The sequence below is a fragment of the Erinaceus europaeus genome, chromosome 5 (genome assembly GCF_950295315.1).
Source record: "Erinaceus europaeus chromosome 5, mEriEur2.1, whole genome shotgun sequence".
Taxonomy (NCBI): domain Eukaryota; kingdom Metazoa; phylum Chordata; class Mammalia; order Eulipotyphla; family Erinaceidae; genus Erinaceus; species Erinaceus europaeus.
The window spans coordinates 13,915,065-13,927,242 of record NC_080166.1 but is presented as its reverse complement, the minus strand read 5'-3'; the positions used below and the strand labels follow the sequence as shown (position 1 = coordinate 13,927,242).

The following is a 12,178-nucleotide window of genomic DNA, read 5'->3' as shown; positions in this document are numbered from 1 at the left end:
GGATAAATTGAATTTCTACTCAAATCAAGCTCCACTGAAAAGATCAGAGTGCTCTAGTCTCTGTTCTTTGAAAGAAAAGCTTTCGCTAGGGTAAATCTTCCTGTAACTATTTCACCTATCTTTTGTTTAATTTTATTTAATTTTATTTGACTAACAGAAAAACTGGGGGAGAGAGAGAGAGAACGAGAGAGAGGGACCTGCAGCACTGTTTTACCACCGTGAATCATCCCCCCCTGTGAGTAAGGACCTAGGGCTTGAACCTGGGTCCCTATGCATTGTAGCATGTGCACTCAACCAGGTGTGCTACCGTCAGTCCCCCTCATCCATCTTATAGACATGCTGACACGGGCTTTACTTAGGTGCTGGATTGCTTGCTGGGGCCCTTGGTGTTTGGAGCAAGTGTGACCCTGGTGTCACTGAAATGGAAGGTTCAGATCTCTGACAGCTCTTAAAGTCCGGCAACAGAGAAACAAGAGTTGGTGCTAGAGAAGCAGATGTGGCCTTGGGAGAGCCAGTGCAGTGTCCATAGAGGGAGGGGACACAGAACTGTGGTGGTGGGCAAGGTGTGGAAATACACCCGTCATCTCATAATTTTGTAAATCAAAATTTTAATATATATATATATATATATGTTAAAAAAGTGAAACAGATCTAATGAAGTGATAACAGTCCTAAGAACATGGCAGAGCCACTTCTAAAAAGGGGGGAAAATAACACCTCTTTTCCTCAGGCCTTGATGGAGGGCTTATACAGGGGTAGTGGGTGCCTGGGGACATGGCTGCTATGTTTACACAGGAGTCCTTGAAGCTTGCTATCTGGTGTCTGGTAAACGTTGGGGATAATATAACTACACGATGCCTCCTTGTATGACAGGCTGCTACTTTATCATTCTGCAGTGCCAACAGAAGCGCATTATTTTTTTATAATTTAAAAAGTATTTTTTGTGAGTCGAGCGGTAGTACAGAGGGCTAAGCACAGGTGGCGCGAAGCCCAAAGACCAGCTCAAGGATCCTGGTTGGAGCCCCCGGCTCCCTACCTGCACCGGAATCCCTTCACAGGCGGTGAAGCAGGTCTGCAGGTGTCTTCCTCTCTTCCTCTCTGTCTTCCCCTCCTCTCTCCATTTCTCTCTGTCCTTTCCAACAATGATGACATTAGTAACAACAATAATGACTACAACAACAATAAAAACCAAAGGGCAACAAAAGGGAAAATAAATAAATAAATATGATTTTAAAAGTGTTTTTTATCTATTTATGGTTGGATACAGACAAAGAGAAATTGGGGAGGGCAGAGATAGAGAGGGAAAGAGACCCAGTGATGCCTGCAGCCCTGCTAGAGCTTGAACCTGGGTCCTTGTGCACTGAATTGTGTGCGTTTAAGCAGGTATGCCACCTCCTAGCCCCCCAGATATGCACTGTTAACAAGTCCCTTTTCCTACCTGACACTCTCCTACAGAAGAGAAAGAGAGGATGTAAGACATCTTGGTGTGCAGGGAGCAACATGGTGCTTGTAATATTCGCTCACTCACAGCAGGCAAAATACCTGTAGGGTTGTTCCCACCTTGGTTTTCTGTGTCTACCTTTCTGCTCCTTATCTAAGCACATCCTCTCACATGGAGTACTGGCATCTATACCCCTTGCCTGGCAGCAGTGGCCACATAAGCAGAGCTAAGCCGAGCCCATGAGATTCACAAGCAGTCAGCTCAGAAGGACTAGGCATAAGAGCTATCTCCAGGGGAGGGGAGGATGGCCTGGCATTACCGCTGGCATTGTATATGGGCTTCCTGCTGAAGTGGATACACAGCAGAGTTACTAGGGAGAAAACAAATCCCAGCATTTCTTTGCAAAGAAGACTTCCTGTCGGGTTTGGTTGCCTCCCTGCTATGCATGCGAGCCCTTCTCCAGATCGGGTAAAAACCGGAAGTGGCAAGTCGGAAACGGAAATGGCTAGGAAAGGCAGTGGAGAGGGGCAAAAGGCATGCTGGGAAGGTGAAAGCATCCTTAGCAACTGTTGCAATAGTTTTAACTGAATTAGCAATACCCTGAGGGGATAACGTGGTGGGGATCTTTCAGGCAAAACAATGATTATGTAAATAGACCATAGTGTCAGCAATGGAGCAGAGCAAGGGGGTGCTGGCTTTAAGGCCAGACAGCTTCCAGGGAAAGCAAAGCATAGAAATCACTCGCAGGTGGGCTGGGTGTTGGAGTACCTGGTTAAGTGCACAGGATACAATGTTCAAGGGCTCAGGTTTGAGCCCCTGGTCCCCACCTGTAGGGGAAAAGCTTCACAAATAGAGAAGCAGTGTTGCAGGTGTGTCTCTCTCTGTATCTCTCCCTTCCTCTGGATTTCTGGCTGTCTCTATCCAGTAAATAAAGATAGTAAAAAGAAGTTTTTAAGTATTAAAAAAAAAAATCACTAACAGTCAGCCAAGTGGTGGTACACCTGACTGAGCACACGCACTTCACAGCGCTCAAGGACCCAGGTTAAAGCCCCTGATTCCCACCTGCAAGGGGAAAGCTTCACAAGTGTTGAAGCAGGTCTGTGTTTATCTTTCTCACCTCTTGCTGTTTTCTCCTCCTCTCTCAATTTCTCTCTGTGCTATCCAACAACAACAACAACAAGGGCAAAAAAAAAAAAATGGAAAAAATGGCCTCTAGGAGCAGTGAATTCAGAGTGCAGCACCAGTCCCTAACAATAACCCTGGGGGCAATATATATTAAAAAAGAAATCACTTAAAGTCAAAGGAAGAGATTTAACTGAGCTGACAGTGACACAGAGGCAGGGAAAAAACGAAAGCTAGGAGAACCCTGTAAATGTCCACAAACAGAAAAAAAAAAAAAATCAGAAATCCATCATCTCAGCAGGATAAAGAATAGGAAAGCTTTCAAAGGGGAGGATGAGATCGGGAGCTCTGGTGGTGGAAGTGTGTGAAATTGTACCCCTCGTATCCTATGGTCTTGTCAATATCTCCATTTTATAAATAAAATAATAATAATAAAAAGAACTGATAGTACCTTTGGGCCAGAACTCCCTGAAAAAGCGGAAGGATGGAAGAACAGGGCACCTGGCTCCGTCCCCCAAGCACAGGGACAGACCAGTTTCTCCGGGACCCAGCAGAAGACAGAGAGATGATCAGAATCACCTCCAGCATAGCAGAGAAAAAGGAAGCCAAAAATTCCAAAGAGAACCCACCTCTTGTCATATACCAAGTGAATGCTCTGCAGATACGTATGTTTTTACATGCTGTGCCTCTTACTTTCAAGGACTTTCAACAAAGGAGAATAAAAATCTGGATTGTTTATTCCCACCTGAGGGTAGATATCCCTGGCTCTCTCTTATAGCTAAATCAACCTTCTACCCCTAAATTTCCTATGACTGCTTGTCAGTTTGTTTCTCCTATGAGGCAAGAACCCTCTCCCTTTTCCTTCTCTCCTTTTCTCCCTGGCTTGATTCTCCAGAAGACAGATCAGTGACAGGAGCATGAGCCTGCTACAGTGCTAGAAGCAAAAGGAACAAGGCAATAGTGTCTTTCCCCTGTGACCCCTTTAGAGGAGAGAAAGAGCCCCCTCCCCAATTCCTCTTGAGGGAAAGGAACGCAGACTAATTCCTTCCAGCCACATGCCTGCACCTCACTGGATTAGGAGACAGCTTGTTGGTGGTGGATTTACTGACATGTCTATAAACAAGCCTGCTCTAGACATGGGGAAACCCAGTGCTGCTCACTTACTGAGATGTCAACATCAGGAATGCTTTGACTTCGCTTGTGCCTAGAAACCATAGCCCACTGCAGAGAGACAGACAGCTGGATGTTTTCCCTGGGTAAATCATAAGGTCATCATCACTCCTGTTTCCTAACTAGAGTTTTCCTTTCTTTTTTATCAGTGATTTAATATTGATTTACAAAAGTATAAGATAAGAGAGGTATAATCCCACATCATTCCCACCGCCAGAGTTCTGTGTCCCCATTCCCTCCACTGAAAACTGCACTGGTTCTCCCAAGGTCACAGAGATGGCTGAGTATTATTTCTATAACAATATTTGTATATATTTGCCCTTTTTTTTTCCTATGGTCCTGCCTTCCCTTCCTTTCTGAGTCACACTACCTCCAGTGCGCCCCCTTTTTTTTGTTAATTGATTTAATAATGATTGACAAGTCCATTGGATAAGAGAGGTACTCAGGGATCTTGATGGAATTAGAGTTCAGAACCCTCTGGTCATCTCCCCAAGTTTTTAAGGACCTTTCAGCAGAATTCTTGAACTGTTTTAAAGGACGAAGTTGGCATGAGTTGTAACTCTTTTTTTTTTTAATTTAGGAAAGGGTTAATTAACAAAACCATAGGGTAGGAGGGGTACAACTCCACACAATTCCCATCACCCAGTCTCTATATCCCACCCCCTCCCCTGACAGCTTTCCCACTCTCTATCCCTCTGGGAGCATGGACCCAGGGTCATTGAGGGTTGTAGAAGGTGGAAGGTTTGGCTTCTGTAATTGCTTCCCCGCTGAACACGGGCATTGACTGGTCGATCCATACTCCCAGTCTGCCTCTCTCTTTCCCTAGTATGGTGGGCCTCTGGAGAAGAGGAGCTCCAAGACACATTGGTGGGGTCTTCAGTCCAGGGAAGCCTGGCCGGCATCCTGATGACATCTGGAACCTGGTGACTGAGAAGAGAGTTAACATACAAAGCCAAACAAATTGTTGAGCAATCATGGACCCAAAGGTTGGAATAGTGGAAAGGAAGTGTTAGGTGGGTTACTAACAAACTCTAGTGTACTTCTGCTTTCAGGTATATATTTTGCAGTAGTTTATGGATACATGTGAACATATGCTCTCTCTCACAGAAACTGGTGTATATCTAGGTGTTGGGACTTTGTTAGAAAGTGAACCACCTGAGATGGAATTAGAGTATACTATGAAAGGAAAGGTCTCACCCGAGTAATGAAGCTGAAGGGTTGTCATTCCACACATGAAGTCTCTGGACACAGTCTGAAGTGAAGCATGTTGAGGTGGCAATCATTGTGTTGATTAGGTTGTGATTGGCAGATGCAATATTATTTGATATGGATTGGGAGAGGCATGCAGGAAAGTGGGCCCTATCCAAGGGTTCCAGGACTGGGGGAAGTAGAGGTTCTATAGTGGAGATGTGAGGTTCCTGCTGTCTTAGGGTTCAAAAAGACAGTCAATAGTTAATGTTATCATCACATTAATTGGTAATTGGTTTAACTTTGAAAAGTCCTTTTGTTAGGGTTTGCTGTACAGTACCCGGTATCTTGTATATAGCTGTGCTATTGGTTGCTTCTGATCTACTTGGTCTAGGGAGTTGTAACTCTTGAAGCTGTTGTTTAGAAAGTTAGCTTTGATAGCCAGTATGTGTCGCAAAAATAGAAATATTGTGTGCTCTGCGTGGAACTCAGAGAGGAGAGACCCCACAGCCCTGCCCACTCTCCATGGAGCTCCCTGGGTGCTCTCAATGGTGCTGAGAGAGGAGAGACCCCCAAGGCCCTGCCCACCCTCCATGGGGCTCCCTGGGTGCTGTCCATGGTGCTGAGAGAAGAAAGACCCCACAGCCCAGCCCACCCTCCATGAGGCTCCCTGAGTGCTGTGTATGGTGCTGAGAGAGGAGACACCCCACAGCCCTGCCCCACCCTCCATAGAGCTCCCCTTAATGCTGCCCATGATACTCCCACCTGGTGCTTGGATTCAAATCCTTGTGCATGGCAAGACCTGTGCTATGCCATTGAACGATGCCCTGATCCTCACTGTAAAGCCCTGGGAATGGACATGAGCTTGTGAGAATGTCCAGATGATAAACGGCCCAGAGCACTATAAACTACTTCATCTCCATTATAACTTAGTGATTCCACTGACAAAATAATTTTCTTATTCCTGTGAGAAGACTCTTCTCTTTTCTTTCTCACAAATTAATGTTGCAAAAAAAAAAAAAAAAAAAGGAAGTGCTTAGCATAGTAGTGTAGAATTCTCTCAAGCATCCCAACTCACAGGAATGAGACCAGTCACAGGATAAATGTCACACCCGAGGTGACAGTGATTTCCACCCTGGGTTTCCCTCCTGTCACTGTTGGCTGCCAGCTCGACAACTGGTTGGCTGTTTGGTGGCTGAGACCCAATAAATCCAAGGCCAGTAATTCCCTTCTGGAAACTGGAATTGCTTCCTTAAAAGAATGGTGAGTGGTAGATTAAAGCCATGGAGGTTCACTGGGAACCTTGGAAAGCTCCCCAGAGTACTCTGTTAATTGCACTGTTGTTTGAGACGTAGTGTGGATTTTAGTCACAGGAAATGCCAGGGATAAATTTCTTTTTCGCTCTAGCTCATGAGATGGAGGATGGAAAAGCTTTTGAGGTATGGCTCCGCAGGGCAGAAAGTGTTGGGTTAGCGTTGGCATCTGTTTTTCTGCTTCATGCCAGCAAGTCACAGTGAGACAGGGAGCTTGCAAGGCACATCTAGGTTGTATGTTGAAAATGACAGGGAAATGTGTGTGTGTGTGTGTGTGTGTGTGTGTGTGTGTGTGTGTGTGTGTGTGTGTGTGTGTGTCAATGAGACACGGAGACTTTGTGCAAGTGTATTACTATTGTTCCCTGGCCAATTTACTCATTTATTTTATTTTACATGGTGGAAGAGAGAGACAGATCTGCTCCAGCATCCCTGAATCTCGCCCTTGTGCTCTCCTGTGGTCCTGGGACTCATGCATAATACTGTGTGCATACATGCTGAGAGATTTATATCCAAGACCCCCCGATAGTGACTTCTTACATCCCACATCCTATACAGATGAGCTCACTGCAAGACCTCAGAGCTGACCCCAGGATGAAGGAGACACAGATCTTAGTGACCTCTTTTTGGCCATGTCATCTGGACTCGTCCAGAGCAGGGTCAGCCGTGGGTCACCAGGCACCAGGTCCCACACTGAATCATGCACTCTGTCTGAGTCCCAGTGTGTGCCAAGCCTTGTCCCAGAGTAGCGCCATCTTAAGCAAGACTAACTGCTTCTCTTACCATCTGACTCCCCAGAACTTGCACAGCTGCCAATACAGTCACAAGCGACCTTTGCAGGGGGACCAGGGGATGGAGGGCCTGGAAGGCCACATGCTTTGTTCTGTGCCAAGGTTCAAGCATCAGCCGTACCAGGGAGCACTATGGCGAGCTCTATGGAGAATGGGTCCGCGCTACTGTGTCTTTCTCCTCTGTCTCCCCTCCTTTCTTTCTCTTTCTAAAATGGAGAACGAAGAAGTGTGTTGGCACAGGGAGGCAGTATTCTGAGTGATGCAGAGGTCTCTGATACAGTGTAAAAATAACAACACTTAAGGATTAAGATAAAAATTGTGGAACTGTCCCCTGGAATCCTATAATCTTTGGAAGCTGCTATTAATCATAGATAAACAGTGGCTTGGAAAGAAATACAATAAAGAAGAAAGAAAAAAATTAGGGCTGCCAATTATCTGTTAGTAGATGGTTGTAGCTAACATATTCTTGGGATGAAAAATGAGTGATTAGTCGAATGGGATCCATGGCATTAATGAAACACCGCATTTCTAGCCAGATGCCAGCCAAGAAGACCTGATTTTTCCTCTCTATTCCCCTCTCACTGTACAGCTGTGACACCAGGCTTCCCAGAGCCAAGACCAGTTTAATTCATTTGCTCAATTACAAGTGAAGAGAATGAACTTGTGTAGCATCTACTCGCTTCCTGTGACTTCAGAGGAGCTTGGGGTTGAATTGATGAACTTTCTCTAATGATCCGTTGCCCCGGCAACGTGCTGCCCGTCTGGCCAGAGGGCGGGCGGTTCCTCATTTCCTGACTGATTAAGGTTGGAAGAAACGGGAAACGATGCAAATACAGAAAGGGCGCCTTCTCGCCAGACACCAGAAGCCAGAAGGGGTGGCAGGGGACCAAGTCGAATCAGGTGCACTGTTGGCCATGACGTCATAAAGCTTCCCAGCTAAGTGAGCCGGGTCCCTGGTGCATCTCCAGTCCTCTCACAAGGAGCCGTTGTCACAGCTGCCGCTTGTCCCTTCCAAGGGTTCAGTTTCTTTCCCTGGGTCCTCTTACAAGACGGCTGCACAATAGACTTTGCCTCAAAATGTCACCAAACTTAGGAACGTCACTAGTAAAGGAGAAAGGAGTCAAGACAACGAATACAGCTGTCTGATTCTTTGCAGATTTCCTGAATCTTTGTGTGTGTGTGTGTGTGTGTGTGTGTCTGTCTGTCTGTCTATGTGTGTGTGTGTGAGTGTGTGTGTGTGTATGAGTGTGTATGTATGAGTGTGTGTATGAGTGAGTGTGTGAGTGAGTGTGTGTGTGTGTGTGTGACTGTGTGTGTATGTCTGTGTGTATATGAGTGTGTGTGTGTGAGTGTGTGTATGAGTGTGTGTGTGTGAGTGTGTGTATGAGTGAGTGTGTGAGTGAGTGTGTGTGTGTGACTGTGTGTGTGTGTCTGTGTGAGTGTGTATGTCTGAGTGTGTGTCTGTGTGTGTGAATGTGTGTCTGTGTGAGTGTGTGTGTGTGTGTCTGTGTGTGTGTGAGTGTGTATGAGTGTGTGTGTGTATGAGTGAGTGAGTGTGTGTCTGTGTGTGTGAGTATGTGTGTGTATGAGTGTGTGTGTGAGTGTGTGTATGAGTGAGTGTGTGAGTGAGTGTGTGTGTGACTGTGTGTGTGTGTCTGTGTGTGTGAGTGTGTGTGTATGAGTGAGTGTGTGTGTGTGTATGAGTGAGTGTATGTGTGACTGTGTGTGTGAGTGTGTGTGTGTGTGTGTCTGTGTGTGTGAATGTGTATGAGTGTGTGTGTGTATGAGTGAGTGAGTGTGTGTCTGTGTGTGTGAGTGTGTGTGTGTGTATGAGTGTGTGTGTATGAGTGTGTGTGTATGAGTGTGTGTATGAGTGAGTGTGTGAGTGAGTGTGTGTGTGTCTGTGAGTGTGAGTGTGTGTGTATGAGTGAGTGTGTGTGAGTGTGTGTGTATGAGTGAGTGTATGTGTGACTGTGTTTGTGAGTGTGTGTGTGTGAGTGTGTGTGTGTGTGTGAGCGTGTGTGTGTGAGCGTGTGTGTGTGTATATGTATGTGTGCGCGCCTCTAGTGATATCAGTGGGTTCACAGTGCTGGCACTATGACTCCACTGCTCCTGGAGATAATTTTTTTCCCATTATTTTATTGAGTAGAACAGAGAAAACTTGAGAAAGGAGGGGAAGATTGAGAGGGGGAGAGAAAGACAGACATCTGCAGACCTGTTTCACCACTGTGAAGTGACACCCCCGCAGGTGGGGAACCGGGGGCTTGAACCCGGACCTTTGTGCGGGTCCTCACACCTGTTACTATGTGTGTTTAACCTGGTGCGCGACCACCAGTCCCCAATTCCCTGAATCTTTGTTTCTCTTTTCCCACCCTGAATTAACCCTGGCTTGACTTTCTGTTTTTCTTTCTTATAAAATAAAAAGTCTCTGTCTATTAAGTATGGGACAACAGTACCCTCTAAGATGTCTATTCTACCTTGAAGGAAATATTTATTGATTCTGTGATTTTGAAATGTCTCTACTGCTATTCTTCTTTTAAAATATTTATTTATTTATTTTCCCTTTTGTTGCCCTTGTTGTTTTATTGTTGTAGTTATTATTGTTGTCTGTCTTCAGTGTTGGATAGGACAGAGAAAAATGGAGAGAGGAGGGGAAGACAGAGAGGGGGAGAGAAAGACAAACACCTGCAGACCTGCTTCACCACTTGTGAAGTGACTCCCCAGCAGGTGGGGAGCTGGGGGCTCGAACTGGGATCCTTAGGCCAGTCCTTGCGCTTTGCACCACGTGCGCTTAACCCGCTGCACTACCACCCGACTCCCTCTACCTGCTATTCTTTAGAATTAATTTCTCTTGAGATTTTTCTCATTGTTTAGGATTCACAAGTTCTTCAAAAATCAAACTCACTAGATTGTCATAGGACAAAAAGTGTCTAATTGTCTCATTGTTCAAGTTTTGATAAATTGCAGAAGGGTGTCTCATTATACATGAGAATAGAAATTCAACATTTACTTTTTATCATAGTAACACTAAACGTTTTATTGTTTCTTTTTCCTTCCCTCTCCCCTTTGTTTTTTCTTTATTTCCTCAAATCACTTTTTCCCCCCTCATAACCTCTTGAAATGTTGGTGAGACTAAAATTCTCGAAGACTTCCTAAAAGGAAATTCATTATAACCAGAGAGACCTTTTCCTCGGAAATCTGAAAGTTCAATCATGAGCACTTAGTTCTCTCTAATTTTACCCAAAAGATCGCCAGGGTTATTAACATAAAGGTGAGACGGCATCGTCAGTGTGAATAATGTCAGAGTCCTGATCTAAGCCCACCCATTTCTCAGTGTTGCCTGCACTGTATTCTTACCTGCTACTTTCCTAGCTGACATCCAGGAGAATGGGGACACACACGTGACAGTAATAGGGGTCGCAGATGAGTTTTCCCTTCCCTATGGATCCCACCTTCCCTCTCAATTCTCTCTGTATGTATCAAAAAAGGGAAAGTGGGCCAACAGGAGTCATTGATTTGTTGGCACTCAGCCCTAACAATAACCTTGGTGGTGATAAGATAAATTGGAACTAAAATAAAAGCTCCTCTCCACTCACGGATGCTCTTATGTGTTTCCTGACCTCATGGCAGTGCGACCCCACGTATGCATGAACCTGCCAGCTTTCTCTGGAACCTGGCATCAAGTATACAGCAGTCGTGTGCCCTGTGAGCCCATATCTATAAAACATTGCATAATATTTATTTTGAACAAAAGTTACTGCCTAGGACCCTGTTCTATCACCTCAGTGCATATTTTAGGGCCTCATAGCTTTATTGATGCTCCACTCCACACTTTCAGAACAAAAATGTCTTTGAACCTTTAGAGACCAGTACTTGGTCGTTACAAAGACCATCTAAATTCCAGTTCAATAACCTGACCTTTGGAACTTCACTGATCATTTCTGGACTGTTCTTTCCTCCCCTGAAAAATTCACTGTTGTTCTCTTCCAACCCAAATGTACTGTGATGGCTCCCCATTTCAGTTTAGAAAACACCAGTGGTGTGAAGCGAGATCAGCCGGAAAGAGCAGGATGAAGATGGGCTGGTCTCACTCATGGGCAGCAGTGGAGACATCAGAACAGCAGGGGAAACACCAAGCAGAACGTGGACTGGGTTTGGTGTCTTGCCCCAAAGTAAAGGACTCTGGGAGGGGATGCTTTCAGGTCCTCGTGCTGATGGTCGAGGAGGACCTGGGCTTCTGTGACTTTACATCAATTATGCTTTCTAAACTGAAATGGGAAATTTCAAACAGCCATCTTGTAGTCTCCAATTGTTAAATACTGTATCTGCACCTCGCACTGGATCTGCCAGCCACCTGGTGAAGACAGAGCAAGTACATGCGTGCCTAGTGTCACCTGATACGTGGCCGGCCCTGCTTCAGTGAGCAAAAGGATTGGTTTCTATTTCCCTTGTAAGAGGCTCAGGCATGAAAGGTGTTTTCACAGCAAGGCCAATGGGCAGTATAAAGGATTGTGAGGTCCTCCAAAGTAAATATTAAAACACTGTTCTGGAAGCAGTGGAATGTCCAGGGTAGGAGGGTCTAGTGTAGATTGTCTGAATTCGCCTTTCAGCTCATGACGTCTCCTGCATGGTCTCAAACTTGACCAGTTAGACAGAAGCAAGATGGAAGCCTTTTTTTTTTTTCCACAAGCATGTGTTTCAATTATTTATGTTCTACATATGAGTAAAACCATCCAATAGTTGTCTTTCATCTCTTTGCTTATTTTCCTAAGCATAATCACGTCCAGTTCCATCCATCTTGCCCCAGAGCACACATAGTTATCTTTTTGAATGCAGAGTAGTATTCCATGAAGTATACCTTCCATAACTTCTTTAGTGATTCATGTGTTGGTGGGTATTTTGGCTGTTGTGAATAATACAGCTGTGAACATGGGGCTGCATAGGTCCTTCTGAGATGGTGTTTGCATGCCCTTTGGATAATCCCTATTAATAGCATTGTAGCAGTGATGTGGTATCTGGACAGCACCCAGGGAGCCCCATGGAGGGTAGGTAGCACTGTGGGGTCTCTCCTCTCAGCCAGGCACAGCACCCAGGGAGCCCCATGGAGGGAGGGCAGGGCTGGGGGGTCTCTCCTCTCTCAGCACCCTGCACAGCAC

The 12,178-nt window shown here is 45.5% G+C and overlaps 1 protein-coding gene across 2 annotated transcripts in view; it reads left to right on the top strand.

Annotated features, from left to right (window-relative positions):
• The window catches only part of SEMA5A (semaphorin 5A), a 380,052-nt gene that overhangs the window by 284,220 nt on the left and 83,654 nt on the right, over positions 1-12,178 (top strand). The gene's annotated exons all lie outside the window — the stretch shown is intronic.